Source organism: Ictidomys tridecemlineatus, chromosome 5, assembly GCF_052094955.1.
Source record: "Ictidomys tridecemlineatus isolate mIctTri1 chromosome 5, mIctTri1.hap1, whole genome shotgun sequence".
NCBI classification, from domain to species: Eukaryota; Metazoa; Chordata; class Mammalia; order Rodentia; family Sciuridae; genus Ictidomys; species Ictidomys tridecemlineatus.
This window is the reverse complement of record NC_135481.1, coordinates 52,802,468-52,816,139: the sequence shown is the minus strand read 5'-3', so window position 1 is coordinate 52,816,139 and position 13,672 is coordinate 52,802,468. Positions and strand designations below refer to the sequence as shown.

The 13,672-nt window shown below is 38.0% G+C and overlaps 1 long non-coding RNA gene across 29 annotated transcripts in view; it reads right to left on the bottom strand.

Annotated features, from left to right (window-relative positions):
• The window catches only part of LOC110597880 (uncharacterized), a 297,780-nt gene that overhangs the window by 245,426 nt on the left and 38,682 nt on the right, over positions 1-13,672 (bottom strand). For 2 of the 29 annotated variants that reach the window (XR_013438902.1, XR_013438904.1), the window contains one exon: positions 2,158-2,303. The exons of the other annotated variants lie outside the window; for them this stretch is intronic. This is a non-coding gene — a long non-coding RNA (uncharacterized LOC110597880). The remainder of the gene's footprint in view (positions 1-2,157; positions 2,304-13,672) is intronic. 29 annotated transcript variants of the gene reach the window in all.

Sequence of the window (13,672 nt, the reverse complement as noted above, 5' to 3'; positions counted from 1 at the left end):
CCACAGCAAACAACTAGGAAATGTCATTTGAAAGTTTTCCATTTATAATAGCCACATGAAAGACAAAGAAGCTAGAAGAAAAAAGAATTATGGAAAATGTATAAAACATGATTAAAGAAATAAAAGAACTAAAACAGAGGTATAACAAGTTAGTGGGTGAAGACTAAAGGGAACATAGATTGAATCTCTCCAAATTAATCTAAAAATTACACACAATGCTAGTCGATACCTCAACATGATTTTCCACAGAATATGATAACCCCACTAAATGACAGAAAGCAAAGGGGAGGCTATACAATCTTTGAGAAGAAACAAAGACAAAATAGGCAAGAAAAGGGAATGGGGCTATAGCTCAGTGGCAGAGCACTTGCCTAGCACATGTGAAGCACTGGGTTTGATCCCAAGCAGCAAGCACCACATAAAAATAAATAAATAAAAAGTATTCTGTCCATCTATGACAGCATCAACAACAACAAAATTTTTAAATGGCAAAAGATATTGAATAACAATAGACAGACCATGGAACAACTAAGGAGCCAAGATGCAGACTTACATCTATCTGAGTGCTTGATAGGTGACAGAGAAGAATTATAAATCCATGGGATCAAGAAAGTATCAGTCAACAGATGATGCTAGGGCAACTGGAGACATTTAGATAAAGGTAAAGTTGAATCCTCATGTCATATGACAAACAAAAATTCATTCCTTAAAGCCTAAATGTTAAAATGTGTGTGTGTGTGGTGTGTGTATTTATAAAACTTTTAAAGAAGGGGCTGGGGATATAGCTCAGTTGATATAGAGTGCTTGCCTCACATTACAAGGCCCTGGGTTCAATCCCCAGCACCACAAAAAAAAAAAAAAAATATATATATATATATATATATTTATATATATATATATATATCTAAAATATATATATATATATATATCTAAAATATATATATATCTTTTAGAGAAAAACATAAGAGGATATCTTTATCGCATGATTAAAAAAAGGATATCTTAAAACATACCTTAAAAAAATATGGATGCATTTTACTACTGTAAATTTAAATATTTCATATGATGTTATAAAGAAAATAACATACAAGCTACAGAATAGGAAAAAGAATTTTAATGATGTAACAATGGATCTAAACCCAAGTCATATAAAAATATTCCTAAAAACCAGTAAGAAAAATAAAACAGTGTTAAGCTTATGAATAAGTGACAGCAGAGCAAGAAAATTGAATGGTAAATAAGCATCTAAAAAATACACTCAATTTCATTAACAATTAGGGAAATACAAGTTAAATCAATGAGATATCATTTCATGATCATCAAGTCAATAAACATTAACATCTGACATACAGGGTTTTTAAAAATTTTTTAGTTGTAGATAGACAAAATAACTTTATTTATTTTTATGTGGCGCTGAAGATTGAACTTAGTGCCTCATAAGTGCTAGGCAAGCGCTCTAACACAGAGCCATAACCCCAACCCTGACAATATAGTTTGTAAAGATGTGGGGCTTAATTATTACACATTTATAGTGAAAGTATGAGTTGATGTTATCACTCTGAAAAGCAATTTTAAAATTAGAAATCTGGGGGTTGGGGTTGTGGCTCAGTGGTAGAGCGCTTGCCTAGTGTTTGTGAAGCACTGGGTTTGATTCTCAGCACCACATAAAAATAAATAAAGGTCCACCAACAACTAATAAAATATTTTTAAAAAATTGAAAGCTGGAGGTTTCTATATATGTTGCAAGAAATGATACCTTTAAGTGTCCTCTCTAAGACAATTCTTGAATATATATTCTTAGAGCCCTGTTAGAGAGAAATGTGCAAACATTTCAACAGTCCCTCCTATAAGAAGGCATGCATTCATTCAGTGGGATACTGTACGGCAGTTAAAATGGATGAATTACAGCCTCAGCAACTTAGTAGGACTCTGTCTCACATAAAAGGAGAAAAGGGGAGGCTGGGGATATAGTCCTGTGGTAGAGTGCCCTTGGGTTCCATTCCCAGTACCTTCCCCCACACCACAAAAATGAATGAATTACATCAGGATGTTATTAACATGAATAAACTTCAAAAACAAGACAAGTTAATACAGCAAATCCCAAAGAAGATGTGCAGTATTCCCCTTTTTAAAACACACAAATAAAAGTATACATACCTATACAAATATTGTAAAATTACAAAAGCACTTATGAGGGGGGCTGGGGATGTGGCTCAAGCGGTAGCGCGCTCGCCTGGCATGCGTGCGGCAAGGGTTCCATCCTCAGCACCACGTACCAACAAAGATGTTGTGTCCGTCGAAAACTAAAAAATAAATATTAAAAATTCTCTCTTTCTCTCTCTCTCTCTCTCTCTCTCTCTCTCTCTCTCTCTCTCTCTCTCTCCTCTCTCACTCTCTCTTTAAAAAAAAAAAAAAAAAAAAAAAAAAAAGCACTTATGAGGATGACATACAATAAATTCAGAGCAGATGTTGCCCCTGGGAAGGGAAGGAAAGAAAAGGGACAGACAGAGACAGGTTGTTAGCAGTTATCTGCTACGTTGTTTTTTTTCCCTCTTAATGTACTAGAGCGCTTGCCTAGCATGCTGGAGGCACCACATTAAAATAAGCAAATAAAATAAAGGAAAAAAAAATATTTTTACTTAAAAAAAAAAGAAAAAGAAAAAAACTAAAAACCAAAATTGCCAGGCATGGTTGTACATGCCTGTAATCCCAGTTTCTCAGGAGGCTGAAGCAAGAGAATGGCAAATTGGAGGCCAGTTTAGCAATTTAATGAGATCCTGTCTCAAAATAAAATTAAAAAGGGCTGGAGATATAGTTGAACAGAAGAGCACCCCTGGGTTCAACCCCCAGTACCTCAAAATAAAATAAGTTTTACCATAAAGAAATGATAAATGTTTGAAGAGATAAAGATAAAATTAAATTAAAAATAAATCTTTTAAAATTGAAAATATAAACCAAGTGATAATGCATGTTTAATGCTGGTGGTAGAAATTTGGTTGTTTTCTAATCTTTCAGAGATGTCTGAAATGTTTAATTATTAACCATTTTAAGAAAGAAGTCATAGGTATAAAATATTGGTTGCTTTTCTTCTTCTTCTTTTATTTTTCTCTCTTAAACTCTCTACAGTGGTTATGTGCTACCTTTACACTAAGCAGAGAATATGGAAAATGCACACATCATCCTTGACAACATCTGAGGCGATCCCAATTCTACACGTGCGCATTCTGAATCAATCTTTTAAAGTCAGTTTCTAAAGTCCAATAAACCTGTTGCCAAGTGAACATTCACCCTAAGACCAGGTTGAGGCACAATTAGCTGGGTGATTGGCATCTTCCTAGTTATCAGTGTAGCATCTGCACCTTTCATCTGAATGGAGCTGTGGGTCCCTTCATTACTGATGGCAAACTGATCAGGTCAGTTATGCATGAGTACTTGAGTGTTCTGATTGCATCTGTGGTTGCACTTTCCCTTATCTATCTACATGTGTGTATAGTACTGTGCATGTCTCTCTGGGTGTCCCCTTTTAATGTATACATATAATGTTTGAATCCTATGGCCAGTCTTGCAGAGATGAGGCATTTAGGTGACTCTGGAAGTTAAATGAAGTAGAGATTCTTTTACTCTGGGGTCATTGTTTTGCTTTCAAACAGAAGATGTCAACAGTTGCCTGGTGACCTCTGAGAAATGTTTGTGGTCTTGTGTCAGCTCCTAACAACCCGAGTTGTCCCACATAATAGCAGTACTTTATTTATTGTATATACTCCTTTGATGTCTTTCAAGTTTTTTATGTTTTCTTTTCTTTTTATCTGGTTTCTCACTGTTGATATTGTCCTGTTCTTATTGTCTCCCCAGACCAAAAGTACAGTGTCCACTTAACTAACTTGGCAAGCAGTACCGTTCTGGTGAGCAAAGGGGTACTTGATACATTGTTTTCATAGTGCTGCTATTGATGGCATCAATACTATGCTGACATTAGTGCCTTAAAAGAATAACCTTATCTGCTTATTCATACCAGAATATACTCTGGTGCTCATTGCTCAGGCATAGAATTGTCAGATCTAGCAAATAAAAAATAGTAAAGAACACAACTCTTTTTTTTTTTTTAGTATAAGCATGACCTGGAATATATTTACATTAAAAAGTTGTTTGTCTGAAATTGGAATTTAACTGGCCGGGAATGGTGGCATCTGCCTGTAATCCCAGCAACTGGGGGAGTCTGAGGCAGGAGGATTGCAAATTTGAGACCAGTCTTAGCCACTTAATGTGACTCTTATCTCCAAATAAAAAATAAATAAATAAACTAAAAAGGGCTGGGGATGCAGTTCAGTGGTAAAGTGCCCCTAGGTGAAATCCCCGTACCAAAATAATAATAATGATTTTGGAATTTAACTGTATACCCAGCATTTTATCTGGCAACTGCACTCAGACACCCTTTCCTTAAGGTCTCCAAAACATTTGGCAGAGTAATCATACAAAATGAGAGTCCAGGATTTTCTTAAAGGAAATGCTATCATTCATTTAGGATAGAAAACAAAAGAAAACAACTGCCAATTTAAATCTGCTACACCTGTTGGGTGTTTCCCTCAGCACAAGCTCTCTTTGGGCAGAATAAAGAAGCTTGAATGCCATATGGTTATTTTCTGAGTCACCATAACTCTGTCTCCCTGCAGTGGCAGCCAGCCTCTTCCCTGATGCTTTCACTAAGCTGCGGAAATAGACCAGATCCCAGGAAAAAGGCCGAGCAGGGGAAGAAGAGGTACTCAGGAAGAGAAGTCACTTTCCAAAATCCCTTTCAGTCCCCATCTCTCTACCCTCTCACCACCACCCATCTCTTCCTCAAAGTGTTGAAGCTAAGGGGGTCTCAAGGAAGTTGTATTCTGAGGATTAAACACACACAGCGGATACCAGATATAAAGAGAGAAGAAACTACAAAATTCTCCTAGGTGAAATCAGTCTATGGAAAAAAAAAAAAAAGAAGAAGAAGAAGAGACTAATGCTAGTTGCTGATTCAGGGGTGGAACATGTGAAGACTATTATGGGACATGTAAAGAGACAACGTGGGGAGAATGTCTTCAGTGACAAAGCATCCTAACCACTGACATGAGAATGTTCATGCTCAGCTATTGGGTCCTTAGAAGCACTGGACGCTGAAATGCTCCCAGGACTGTTTTCTTCGAAGTCTTCCATCCTTTCTGGCTTGCCTCCTGTCCCATGTCTGCACCTTCAAACCCCTTCCAGAAGTAAACTGGGTTGTTCACCTGGCTGTATCCTTAGATCCCAGCCCTGTGCCTGGTACACAGTAGACACTCAAAGCTTTTATTCTTTCAAGAGCTGGGAAGGAACCCAGGCCTTCATAAATGTTAAATCATAACTCCTTCGCGGATCTACACACCCAGTGCCTCAGGGGTGTTTTGTTTTTTGGAACTAGAGATAGAATCCAGGATGCTTTACTACTGAACTACATCCTTTTTCATTTTTTATTTTGAGGCCAGCCTCAGTAACACTTATGGAGGCCCATAACAATTTAGTAAGCGCCTGTCTCAAAATAAGAAATAAAAAGGACTGGGGTTGCAGCACAGTTGTAAAGAGACCCTGGGTTCAATCCTCAGTGCCAAAAAGAGAGAGAGAGAGAAAGAGAAACTTCAGTCACATACCCTTGCTTTCTCCTGTCCATTTTCTGGCAAAACATTAAAAACTAAAGATACAATAATTGGATTTAAACCCCTTTTTCATTTAATAATAAATCCTCTCCATCCCTGTCTAGCCAGAAACAATCTAGATCATTCCTATCTTCATGTTCTCTCCTCTCAAATTAACTTGGGTTATATATTTTTCATTTCTGGGCAGTTTGACTGATCTTGAGTCAAGATGCCCAGAAGACATTGTATCTGGCAGATAAGAGGTGCTCATGACCAAGTGGCTCACCTACACGTTGAAATCTAACATCAAATTTTTCTTCTGAACATTTTTAGAAGGCAAAGTACTTTATAATGCTGCACAAATAGCCCCTGAGAGTTTTCGTATTTTACCTATAGTATCACTTCTGCAGACTTAGGCCTTCATGGTAAGAACTGGATTCAAGAGCAATATTGTATTATTTTACTGAAATAATCTTACCTAACTCTCTCTTTCTATGGCTCTTTGAATTTAGTTCTAACCAGTATTCCAGTATTCTCCTATCTATGGCAGGCTTATTTCATTTAGCATAATGCCCTCTAGGTTGGAAAAAAAAAATCCAAAACATAAAAACACAGTAAAATGGTTGTTAGCAGAGGAGGGAATGGGGAGAAGGAGAAAATGCAGATCAGAACATTCGAAGTTGAAGTTACCTAGGATGAATAAACCTAGAGATCTAATGTACAACTTGAGGATTACGGTTGTATTGTATAGTGGTAATTTGTTCAGAGACTAGGTTTTAGATGCTCTTAACACACACACACACACACACACACACACACACATGTAACTATGAGATGATGGGTATGTTAATATTCTTTATTATAATAATCACTTCTATATGTATATGTCAAAATCATACAGCAAATCACAATGTTGTATACCTTAAATATATACAAAAACCTTATTTCTGAGCAACAGATGATATCTGAAGAATTACAAATGGTATTTCTTACTGAACAATTTTTTTTTTTTGAGTATCGGGATTGAACCCAGGGGTGCTTTACCACTGGGCTACATCCCCAGATCCTTTCTATTTTTTATATTGAGATAGGGTGTCACTGAGTTGCTGAGGCCTTCTGAGTAGCTGGGATCACAAGCATGCGCCACCATGCCCAGCTCCCCACAACTCTCACTTATCTATGCTTGACATAAGTTGGTCTCCTACAACCAAATGGTCCCCTGAAAGTCTTTAGGGATCTAAATGGCAAACATCCCTAGAGTAAAAAGCATCACATTCGTATTCTGAAGCAACATTGGAGAAAAAAAGACATCAGAGTCAAGAGACTGGATTCTATCATTTTGCCACGATGGGAATACACTGTGTCCCAGTTTTCTCATATATAAAATTAACAGCTCTTATTTTATTCTTTTTCACAGGCAGGAAAGGATTCCTTGCAATAATTATGTGGAAGTACCATGCAAAATATCACATATGATCCAAGTAAAGCTACTATATTGAAAGTGACCTGCCATGTCGCTTTTGCAGTTAAAAAAAAAAAAAAAAAATTGGAAAGTCAAGCCATATCTTGGGAGCAATGGGTATAGTGACCACATTTTCAAAACTCAAATCAGGACATATCTTTTGGCATATGATCTGACACATGGTTTGACCACATGACAGAATATTCGAAATAAAAAAAAAATGTCCTGAAAAATCCAGGACATGTGGTTGCCATGGCAATGAGGAGCCATAGGGAGGCCGTGGGCAATGAAAAGACAGGGTCGAATTGGCAAGCGTAGAAAACTAGTTTGCCAGCGATGTGCAGGACAGTTTGGAATGAGTTGATGTGGAAGACTAAAAAGCCAAGAAGAAAGAGGTTTTACTGATCTGAGTGTGCGGTGGAAGGAGTCATCCTTGATCATCCTCACTTTGGGAAATTCTCCCCACCAACTCAACTGGTTCAAATGAATGTGGAACAGGAAGAGGGATTTTGGACACAGGATCTTTGTTAGTATGGACATAGTGGTCTTGAATCTATCATCAATATCTCAAGGACCTTTTAAACTAAAAATTATTGCATTGTAGTCCAGTTCTCCGGAACAATGGAGACTCCAAGGAAGTATACTGGTATAGACTCAAATCTGCCTCCATCCGAATAAAAAGGTCATTGAAACTCAACCTGAATCCTGCCTTCTGTCTCGACCCTGCCCCACACAAAATTAAAGCCATCCTCTCCTCTGTGCAGGAAATGTTTGTGATTTGCAATTCCATCAGAGCTCCTGACCACATAACCCTGATGTCCTATGAATTCTGCTCACTTTTAAAACAGAAATAGAATTTCTTTTTTAAATGGCCAGTTAAAAACAAAGGTGCAGATAATTAATATTAAGGACATGCAAATGCTGGACTTAGAAGTTTCATCTTTTCTATCATGTTGCACAGATTCTTATTAAAATTAATAAATCACATATTTCTAAGGGGCAAGCGTTGTCTCATGGAGCAGATTCTACCCTCCCATTTAGTTCTCTTATTCCTTTCCAGTTCTTTAAGACCCCAAGACCTCTAAATTCCATCCATTGCCTATCACATGCTATTGAGTTGGCATGTTTGCAAATTGCATGCAGCGAGATTCTTCCATACCAACAGCCCTGTCTCAGATTCCCCAGCATCGCAGCCAAACTAGTATTGCCTGCACATTTTCTTCATCTTTTCATTGAGTTCAGTGTGGCAGCAGCACATTCCTTAGCACAGGCTCCAGTCGGCATGGTAACTAGTTAGGGACTGCAAGTTGCCTTCTGGCAGACTCCTATTTCTTTCTGAGAGTCTTTTGGGGGGGATGGGGGGGTGGGGGGGAGGTGCTGTGGGGGAGGCGGGCAGGGAGGGGATGGCGGTAGAGGAAGTAGTGAAAAGGGGATGGAGAAAGAATTGATTGGGCTGTGGAGGGGGGATGGGCAGGAGAATGACTTCGACGCGCTTTTTAAAAGAGTTATCTGGTCCACCCACGGTGTTGGTGCTAAATTGCCTGGGCAGAAAAAAAGTCCTAATTGGGGTGGGGAGGCAGTGACCGAGCAAAGCTTGCTCAAGCCTGGAATCTGCACTGTTGATAGTGCAGGTACCTCAGGGCGGGAGGGATTGCTGTGTTGACTTTGTGTAATTGCTGGGGAGGAGTGATGTGAGCTGTGACGGCGGTGTCACACCCAGTGGGGTGGTGGACAAAAACTGGCATAACCACGCGGGGCTGAATAAACGGACTGACAAAGCCCTTGGCATATTATTAAAAATCTGGCAAAAATGTTCATCTCTTGACAAAATGTAGGGGAGACTAGTAATGCATAACTTCATCCCACGTTGGATTTTAAAATGGCTAATGCCAAGTTGTCTGTCAAAATTAATAGGGCATTGCTTCTTCTTATAGAACCAAAAAAAAAAATTCTCATACATTTTATTCATTATTCTTTGCAGAAAAAAAATCATGTATCTGCTAAAAATTTCATTTAGGGAAAAGGTTCTGAGGTGGTTACCTTTGATTTTAAAGTGCTGTGAATTAAAAGCTACTTTTTCTCCTGTTTGTGATAATCAAAACCCCACCTTCATTAAAATGTAAAGCATTTTATTCTTTGAGAGTAGATTAAAAATCTGCATCCAAGCTTATACCGAGAGAGGCATTAAACCTGTAATTATTGATTATATCTTGTGTGAATTTGGGGGCTCTTTTTAACCTCCTTTGTATCAAGAAATATGTTAAATGGTTAATTGACTGTTAAGTGGATACTCTGCATCATCATAGGAATGAATCAATATATTGACTTTTTGACTCCTCTTCACTGTTTCATGTGTAAATGTTTCTCCTCCCTCCTTTGCTTTCCAGGAAGCCTTTATAGGTGCTATTTGATACAAACTACTTTTTATTATAACTTTTACAGACATAGGGTATCTTTCTGTTGTAGAATTGGAATGTATTTTGTGTGCTATCAGACTTTATAAAGGAGGGGTAAATAACATTCCACATTGTTTTAAGCAAATGGTGTATGTGGATAGCTATCTCATTACTTATTGTCCACATTCCAAATATTGCAATTAAATGGAAATTTTAAGAAATTCTTAGTTAAAACGACAACATTTTTTCATGTACTGCTTTATGGAACCATAAACTTTTTACTTAAAAGTTTAGAATTTTGTTAATTTTCACCCAAGAAATAGTAGCTCCTTCAAAAATCCCATTATTTCTTTAATTTTTATTTTTCTATTTTTTAATTTTTAATTTTTTTAGTTGTAGATAGACACAATAACTTTATTTATTTATTTATTTTTAAGGTGGTGCTGAGGATCTAACCCAGTGCCTCACACATGCTAGGCAAATGCTCTACCACTGAGCCACAACCCCAGCTTCTAATTTTTTTTTTTTTAAAGCCTTCAAAACCCAAGAGAGTCAGTAAGTCTGGTGGGGAAACTTTGCTGTTGAGCCCTAATAAATAATTTGGTTTGGGATTTTCCTTTTCTTTGATTTCTTAAAGTACCAACCTACAGTGGAGTTCATAGGCTCTATTTGAAATCCAAGACACTTGAATTATCAATGCTGGTATACTCCCAGGTAAAAAAGCAAATGTACAAATGTTCCTTAACTGCTGAAGGAACCAACATGTAAATAAGAGATGGGCTGATTCCCCACTGTTCATGTTTGCTCACTGCGAACATTTGGTTCAATGGGCTTGGCTCATTATTTCAGCTGGGAAAGTCACTATATGAATTAATAGCAGATTTCTCAGCTGAAAATAAATGTTTACCAGTTTGGGGGGGTGGGGGCTTTTGGCAAAGACCTGGCTTTTTGTCTGACTGCCTCCTTTTTTGGCGTGCACATCCCTGAGGTGTGTAATTAAAGTAAGGGAATTTGCACATAGTGCTTTAGGGCTTTAATGAATAGAAAACACAGGATATTTCAGCAATTTGGTGCCTAATGTCAGAGTGTACATTTCCTGTGTGAGGTATCACAATAATAGGGCTCTGTGATAATAAAGGCGCCTGCAATCCCATGCAAGGAAAAAAGAAAAGTGACAGCATTTGTTCCTAAATTCCAATACAAAATACATGAAAAAGAGCAATTTACATTTAAAACAGACAGACTTTGAATTTGAACATACTCTCAGAATTAATGGCTATTAAATCAGCCCCATTTTGCTAAAAATTGAAATTTCCTGCAGGACAAAGACCTTGACTATTGATATCAGGTTACATTACAAAATTAAATATACAATATGAAATGGTTATAATCATAACTATTCTTGCCTTGCTTTTGAAATTTTTGAACATTTTAAAACCTGGAAAGGTATTTTTTAAACCTCAGGAAGCTTGAGGGGAAGGATCGAATGAACAATTAATTTTATATTTTTTATTTTATTTATTTATTTTGGTGCTGGAGAGTAAACCCAGGGGGCACCTTACCACTAAGATACATCCTCAGTCCTTTTTATTTTGTTATTTTTTAAAATTTTAGACAGGGTCTTACTAAGTTGCTTAGTGCCTCACCAAGTTGCTGAGGCTGGCCTTGAACTTGTGATCCTCCTGCCTCAGCCTCCCAAGTCATTGGGATTACAGGTGTACACAACTGCACTCATCAAGAATAATTAACATTTATTGAGCACCTGTTCTATACCAGATACTTTCTAATAACCATGTCAAAAAAGGAGGGGGGGTATTAGTATTCCTGTGTTTTTGTTTAAAAAAAAAAGTCAAGAAATTAAGTAGCCTGCAAAAGACTACTTGCTAGTAGTGAGAGAGTCCAGAATGTGAGAGAGGGCAATGCACAGTAGAAAGTAAACATTCAGTCCATACTACTAATCATTATCTTTGAACCCTATAACCCAAGCTCTTTCCAACATAGTTTACTGTTATTATTTTTATAGAGACCTTATTTCAAATAGGGATAAAAAAAAACTTGTTTCTTGTCCATCCCCAATTTTTGATCTTTCTTATGAGTAAAGCTTATTTTAATTTTCCCAGTGCTGGAGATGAACCCAGAACCTCAGATATGCTAGGCAAGAGCTACATTCACAGTCCCCTGAATAAAGTTTATAACCAATTTGAAAAACAGAAACTTCTTATTCCATCTCATGCATAACGGTGCCAGAAGTAACAAGGTTGTGCTAGGAATTGCTTCCTGGGTCATGAGGAGGATATCTCAATCTGAGGGCCGTCAGCATTTTTAATATAGGGCAACGAGAAGCCATGACAGGAAACAAGTCTCCAGCAGAAGTGTACAATAGAGCCCAGTTTTGATACAGCCAGAGGCCAGAATTTGACTCCAGAATAAAGGAATCACCATGGAAGAAGGAACACAAACTCCAACTCCCTAGATTCCAACTCTATCATCTATAAACTAAAAAGATTGGTCTGAATAATCTAAAAGGTCCATTTCTGATTCAAAATCTATACCATGGCCTGGGTTGTAGCTCCGTGGTGGAATACTTGCCTGGTAAATGTGAGGCACTAGGTTCTATCCTCAGCACCACATAAAAGCAAATAAATAAAAATAAAGAATGTCTGGAGGGGCTGGGATTGTGGCTCAGTGGTAGAGCACTCGCCTAGCACAGGCAGGACCCTGGTTCGATCCTCAGTACCACATAAAAATAAAGGCATTGTGTTGTGTCCATCTACACCTAAAAATTAAATATTAAAAAAAAAAAAGAGAGAATGTCTGCAATATATTTCCTTTAAAAAAAAAAGTCTATACCAGCAAGTTACCTATGGCTGATGACCAAAGGATAGGCACAGGAAGCTGACTTAACTCATAAATGTGATAATTCCTACAATGTGAGCTCCAGATAACCATCCCCCATCTTGTAGTCACTACCTGCAATATCCATCAGCCTTTCAGAGACATAGTCCCAAATAAAATGATTATCATGTTGGTATCACACATTTCCCACAGTGGTATTTCTTGTATGTGTGGTGTGTGTTTTACTGGGGATTGAACCCAGGGCCTGTGTATGCTAGGAAATCACTCTACCACTGACCTATATCCCCAGCCCTTTTTCATTTCTTGTTTTGAGACAGGGTCTTACTAAGTTGTCCAAGTTGGCCCCAAATTTGCAATTTTTCTGCCTCAGCTTTTTGAGTGGCTATGTACAGAGTACAGGTGTGTACTGCTACATCAAGCTTCCTACAGTATTTCTTCCTTTTTGTCTTTTTGTTGTTACTGAGGATTGAGCTCAGGAGTACTAACTACTAAGCCACATCCCCAGGCCTTTTTACTTTTTATTTTGAGACAAGGTCTCACTAAATTGCTGAGGCTGGCTTTAGCAATCCTCCTGCCTCAGCCTCCAGAGCCACTGGAATTACAGGCCTGCACCACCTGGCCTGGCCCACAGTATATACTGACATCATCCACAAACTAAATTCTCAGGTTAAACTTGTCCTAAAAGGTTTGCCTTACTGCCTTTTCCTTTGCAAACTTATCATCTTCTTTTGACCTCTCTGGGCCTGTCCTTTTTTTTTTTTTTTTTTTTTTTTTTTTTTTTTTTTAGAGAGAGAGAGAATTTTAATATTTATTTTTCAGTTTTCGGTGGACACAACATCTTTGTATGTGGTGCTGAGGATCGAACCTGGGCCAAACTCATGCCAGGCGAGCACTACCACTTGAGCCACATCCCCAGCCCTGGGCCTATCCTTTTCTCTAAAACCTTTGAAGAATCACTGAAAGCCCACACACCTGTGCATGGGGCGGTATCCTAATTCTAGATGAGGAAGCAAAAGAAAAATGCATGCATACTCTGTGTGTGTTTGTGTAGTTATTATCTCCATCAAAATGTAAAGAATGGCTGGGGATATAACTCAGTTGGTAAAGGGTTTGCCTTGCACGCACAAGGTCCTGGATTTGATCCCCAGCACCACAAAATAAGGAAAGAAAGAGAGAGAGAGAGAGGGAGGGAGGGAGGGAGGGAGGGAGGGAGGAAGGAAGGAAGGAAGGAAGGAAGGAAGGAAGGAATCTAAACATCAAGATTTTGAGAGATTTCTTGATGACCCAAGACTTTGAAGTAGATTCTCACCCTCCCCCCC